The sequence below is a fragment of the Schistocerca nitens genome, chromosome 4 (assembly GCF_023898315.1).
Source record: "Schistocerca nitens isolate TAMUIC-IGC-003100 chromosome 4, iqSchNite1.1, whole genome shotgun sequence".
In the NCBI taxonomy this organism is placed as follows: Eukaryota; Metazoa; Arthropoda; class Insecta; order Orthoptera; family Acrididae; genus Schistocerca; species Schistocerca nitens.
In genome coordinates this window covers 259,103,482-259,109,481 of record NC_064617.1, presented here as the reverse complement: position 1 = coordinate 259,109,481, position 6,000 = coordinate 259,103,482, and positions in this window count along the sequence as shown.

Here is a 6,000-nt window from a genome sequence, read left to right as displayed (position 1 = left end):
GGGGAGGTTCCCTTGTAAGCATCCTCACTAGGGTCACTGGCCTCTTTCACTTTTTCTTGTCACTGTTAAGAGCCTCTTCTGTTCACTGGCTCGGCCCATCTACTCTGCAAATCACATTTAAGTGCTTGGCAGAGGGTTCATCGAAGCACCTTCACAATTCTCTATTATTCCAATCTCGTATAGCGCGCGGAAAGAATGAACACCTATATCTTTCTGTACGAGCTCTGATTTCCCTTATTTTATCGTGGTGATCGTTCCTTCCAATGTAGGTCGGTGTCAACAAAATATTTTCCCATTCGGAGGAGAAAGTTGGTGATTGGAATTTCGTGAGAAAATTCCGTCGCAACGAAAAGCACCTTTCTTTTAATTATGTCCAGCCCAAATCCTGTATCATTTCTGTGACACTCTCTCCCATATTTCGCGATAGTACAAAACGTGCTGCCTTTCTTTCAAATTTTTCGATGTACTCCGTCAGTCCTATCTTGTAAGGATCCCACACCGCGCAGCAGTATTCCAAAAGAGGGCGGACAAGCGTAGCGTAGGCAGTCTCCTTAGTAGGTCTCTTACATTTTAAAAGTGTACTGCCAATAAAACGCAGTCTTTCGTTAGTCTTCCCCACAACATTTTCTATGTGTTCCTTCCAATTTAAGTTGTTCGTAATTGTAATACTAGATATTTAGTTGAATTTACGGCTTTTAGATTAGACTGAGTTATCGTGTAACCGAAGTTCAATGGATTCCTTTTAGCACTCATGTGGATGACCTCACACTTTTTGTTATGTAGGGTCAGCAACAACAAAGGGCCTGTAACATTATCTTGGAGAATTCCAGAAATCACTTCTGTTTTACTCGGTGACTTTCCGTCAGCTACTACGAACTGTGATCTCTCTGACAGGAAATTACAAATCCAGTAACTGAGACGATATTCCATAAGCACGCAATTTCACCACGAGCCGCTTGTATGGTACAGTGTCAAAAGCCTACCGGGTACCCAGAAATACGGAATCGATCTGAAATCCCTTGTCAATAGCACTCAACACGTCATGCAAATAAAGAGCTAGTTTTGTTTCACAGGAACGATGCTTTCTAAACCCATATTGACTGTGCATCAATAGACCGTTTTCTTCGAGGTAATTCATAATGTTGGAACACAATATATGTTCCAAAATCGTGCTGCATATCGACGTTAAAGATATGGACATGTAATTTAGTGGATTACTCCTACCACCTTTCTTGAATATTGGTGTGACCTTTGCAACTTTCCAGTCTTTGGGTGCGGTTCTTTCTTCGAGCGAACGGTTGTATACGATTGATACGTATGGAGCTAATGCATCAGCATACTCCGAAAGGAACCTAATTGGTATACAGTCTGGACCAAAAGGCTTGCTTTTATTAAGTGATTTAAGTTGCTTCAGTACCCCAATTATATCTATTTCTATGTTACACATATTTTCAGCTGTTCTTGATTCGAATTCTGGAATATTTACTTCGTCTTCTTTTGTGAAGGCATTACGGAAGGCTGTGTTTGGTAACTCTGCTTTGGCAGCACTGTCTTCGACAGTATATCCATTGCTATCGCGCAGAGAAGGCGTTGATTGTTTCTTGCCGCTAACATACTTCACATACGACCAGAATCTCTTTGGATTTTCTGCCAGGTTTCGAGACAATATTTCGTTGTGCAAACTGTTATAACCATCTCGCATTGAAGTCCGCGCTAAATTTCGAGCTTCTGTAAAAGATCGCCAATCTTGGGCATTTTAATAAGTTTCCTTTAATTTACGTCTATGGTCACAAACTTTTTGTTAACTGATTACCGGTTTCGGTCTTTAATGACGATCATCCGATCTGCAACAAAAATGGGAAAAACATAAATACACTCGCAAACTGTATACAACTTAAGAACAATACATAGACCATAATGAAAAGGAGTACTGACAAAATTTACATATGTGCCCTTTAAATATGAAGTGGCATACCTGTTTCATAAAAACAAGGAAAGCGTTTCTGAAGAATAGAAATTTGTTAACATCGAGTATTGATTTAAGTGTTAGGAAGTCGTTTCTGAAAGTATTTGTATGGAGTGTAGCCATGTATGGAAGTGAAACGTGGACGATAAATAGTTTAGACAAGAAGAGAATAGAAGCTTTCGAAATGTGGTGCTACAGAAGAATGCTGAAGATTAGATGGGTAGATCACATAACTAATGAGGAGGTATTGAATAGGATTGGGGAGAAGAGGAGTTTGTGGCACAACTTAACTAGAAGAAGGGATCGGTTGGTAGGACATGTTCTGAGGCATCAAGGGATCACCAATTTAGTACTGGAGGACTTCGTGGAGGGTAAAAATCGTAGAGGGAGACCAAGAGATGAGTACACTAAGCAGATTCAGAAGGATGTAGGCTGCAGTAGATACTGGGAGATGAAGAAGCTTGCACAGGATAGAGTAGCATGGAGAGCTGCATCAAACCAGTCTCAGGACTGAAGACCACAACAACAACAACAGTATCGGCAGCAATTGAGAGATTTATTCCAAATAAATTAACAAACGACGGAGCTTATCCTCCTTGGTACACAAAACGGGTTAGAACACTGCTGCATAAACGACGAAACAAACATGCCAAATTCAAACAGAAGCAAAATCCCCAAGTTTCACAAGCTGCGACATCGTCGCGAAAAACAGTGACCCGTGTATGTAATAAGTTTCTTTTAATTTACGTCTATGGTCACAAACTTTTTGTTAACAGATTACCGGTTTCGGTCTTTAATGACCATCATCAGATCTGCAGCAAAAATGGGAAAAACGTAAATACACTCGCAAACTGTATACAGCTTAAGAACAATACATAGACCATAAAGAAAAGTACTGACAAAATTTATATATGTGCGCTTTAAATATGAAGAGGCATACCTGCTTCATAAAAACAAAGTCCTAATGTACTGCAGCCATCGTGGCATCGTTAAATGTTAAATGCGGAATCAGGACCAGCATCGTCAAATACATATAAATAACATCACATGCACGAGTCATGTTGTCAGTAATACTACTGTTTAAAACAGTACATTGCCAGTCTACATTTTATATCCTCTCTACTTCGACCATCATCAGTTATTTTGCTCCCCAAACAGCAAAACTCCTTTACTGCTTTGTCTCATTTCCTAATCTAATTCCCTCAGCATCACCCGACTTAATTCGACTACATTCCATTATCCTTGTTTTGCTTTTGTTGATGTTCATCTTATACCCTCGTTTCAAGACACTGTCCATTCCGTTCAACTGCTCTTCCAAGTCCTTTGCTGTTTGTGACAGAATTACAATGTCATCGGCGAACCTCAAAGTTTTTATTTCATCTCCAAGGATTTCAATATCTACTCCGAACTTTTCTTTTGTTTCCTTTACTGCTTGCTCAATATACAGATTGAATAGCATCGGGGAGAGGCTACAACCCTGTCTCACTCCCTTCCCAACCACTGCTTCCCTTTCATGTCCCTCGACTCATATAACTGCCATCTGGTTTCTGTACAAATTATAAGTAGCCTTTCGCTCCCTGTATTTTACCCCTGCCACCTGCCGATATTATTTCTTTGAATTTGAGCCACATCTGGTCCACACTTGAATCTTTAATTTGGAAAGAGTGGAGATTGTCCTCTCAGGAAGGCGTCAAGACACATGTTAGTGTCATAGCAGAACGCTCTGTGTGAAGCAGCGAAGTGTACGGGGATAATCCGATTTCCCAACGACTAGTTATTCTGCCCTATTCTAACTCATTCGAGTGCTAGTACAGTGTCCTTCGACGTCGACTAAACATGTTGTTAGTGGCTTTCACGCTTCCACTTCGTAAGATGCCGCCAAGCACCCGGAGCCAATGCTGTATTCTCGCCGTAAGGTGTCCTCGCCAGCGAAGCTTCAGTTCGCAGCGAGCCAGCTCGGCGCTGTGGCACCGTGCTCCACCGCTGATCGCTCGGCGCCGAATCGCTCGCCCGCTATCACTCATTTACGCTAGGATTTCTTATTTCAATTTCCGGAGCTTGTCTGTCAGCGGCGGAACCGCCGCCGGAGCCCGCCACTAAAGTGACTCATTTTCTGATAAGCCGCCCGCCGACACATACATACTAAAAACCCTTCCCCGGCCCCCACACCGCTCGCCGCCGGTAGCCCCCAGAATAGACCATTATGTCGTTGGCGCGCAGGGGGAGGAACTGGAGGCGGCAGGGGTGCGCGCGTTTTGTCGTCCCGCCCCTGCTGCGCCGCACCCTCCCTATTATTCAGCTTATTCGTCCGCTCCCTCGGCGCCTCGCCCGTCTTATTATTAACAATTTCTATTATTCGCAATGACGAAAGTCAATTTCTGGTGTTTAAACAGTTTAGCCCTTATCTGCGCTGTACGCTCGCTTTCCCGCGAGGGGAAGGAACCGGCGGGGTTGCGCAGTGGTGAGGCGGGCATGCCTACGTGATCCGACACGCGGCTCGTGTGTGTCTGCCTTAGGGCCGGCAGGCGGCGCCAGCGGCTGCGGGGAAGTGCGCATCGCTGCCTGCTTGCTTCCGCACGCTCCGACGCCCAGACCGGATTTTACAACGTTTCGGTAGCCGTTCCCCGCGCTGTCGTCAGGACGCGTTCGGCTGTGAAAAATCAACCCGCAGATACACACGTCTATGGTCTGCTTTACGAACAAAACGTCAGCAGAGACTTCGGACATGCAACGTTATGTTTTTAATTTTGAAAGTAAGCATTAATAAAGAATTTTTAAAAGAAAGTAACACATTCCTACAGGACGAAATGGAGGTCAAAACTAGGAGAAAAGCAGGCCCGGATCTGGAGGGAGAGGGAGCGGGGAGGTTGGTTGGGGGTAAGGTTGAGGGTAAACCGGGATACCTGACCCGGGGCCGGCCGGAGTGGCCGAGCGGTTCTAGGCGCTTAAGTCTGGAACCGTCGACCCCTACGGTCGCAGGTTCGAATCCTGCCTCGGGCATGGATGTGTGTGATGTTCTTAGGTTAGTTAGGTTGGCTCTGATCACTATGGGACTCAACTGCTGTGGTCATCAGTCCCCTAGAACTTAGAACTACTTAAACCTAACTAACCTAAGGACATCACACACATCCATGCCCGAGGCAGGATTCGAACCTGCGACCGTAGCAGTCGCGCGGTTCCGGACTGAGCGCCTAGAACCGCTAGACCACCGCGGCCGGCGGATGTTAAGTCCCATAGTACTCAGAGCCATTTGAACCATTTGAATCTGACCCAAGAGGCAATTTCAGGGGGCGCCAAATTCACATTCTTGAAGAAAAAAAACTTGTTTCGCAAAACGCCTACCATCCAGCGCATGCTGGTCTACCAGTTGTTAATATTTTGAAACGCATCCCTGCTGGATTCTGAACACATTGTAAACTGATTTCTGAGCGAACCATTAGTTAATTTTTGAATGCGGGCAGAGTGTATATCATGTCTCTGCCAGGATAATCCACGTCGCATTTAGAAATTAAAAAAAATCCCGCAGACAAAAGCGGACGGGGCTATACGAGCTGATTCGAATAAACCCATACGGGTGAATGCCAGTCGGTATTTATTTATTTGGTCGATTGAGTGAGCGAATGATATGCATTGTTATAATTTTTAGCGAGTCCATAGATTCAGGCTGCCAGTGTGTAAATAAACGATTAACAGGAATGACACGTGGAAAACCCGCCAGGTTAGCCGAGAGCGCTAATACGCTTCTTCCTGGACGCGGGTAGGCGCGCTGGCCCCGGATCGAATCCGCCCGGCGGATTAATAACGAGGGCCGGTGTGCCGGCCAGCCTGGATGTGGTTTTTAGGCGGTTTTCCACATCCCCCTAGGTTATAACTGGGCTGATCCCCACTTCCCGCCCCAGTTAAACGACTCCCAGGCATGTGATCACGTTCACACTATTCCATGGATTACACTAGACGCAGACAACTGGTGTACACTCATTCCGTCCCAGGGGGTACGGGGATAATCCGATTTCCCAACGACTAGTTATTCTGCC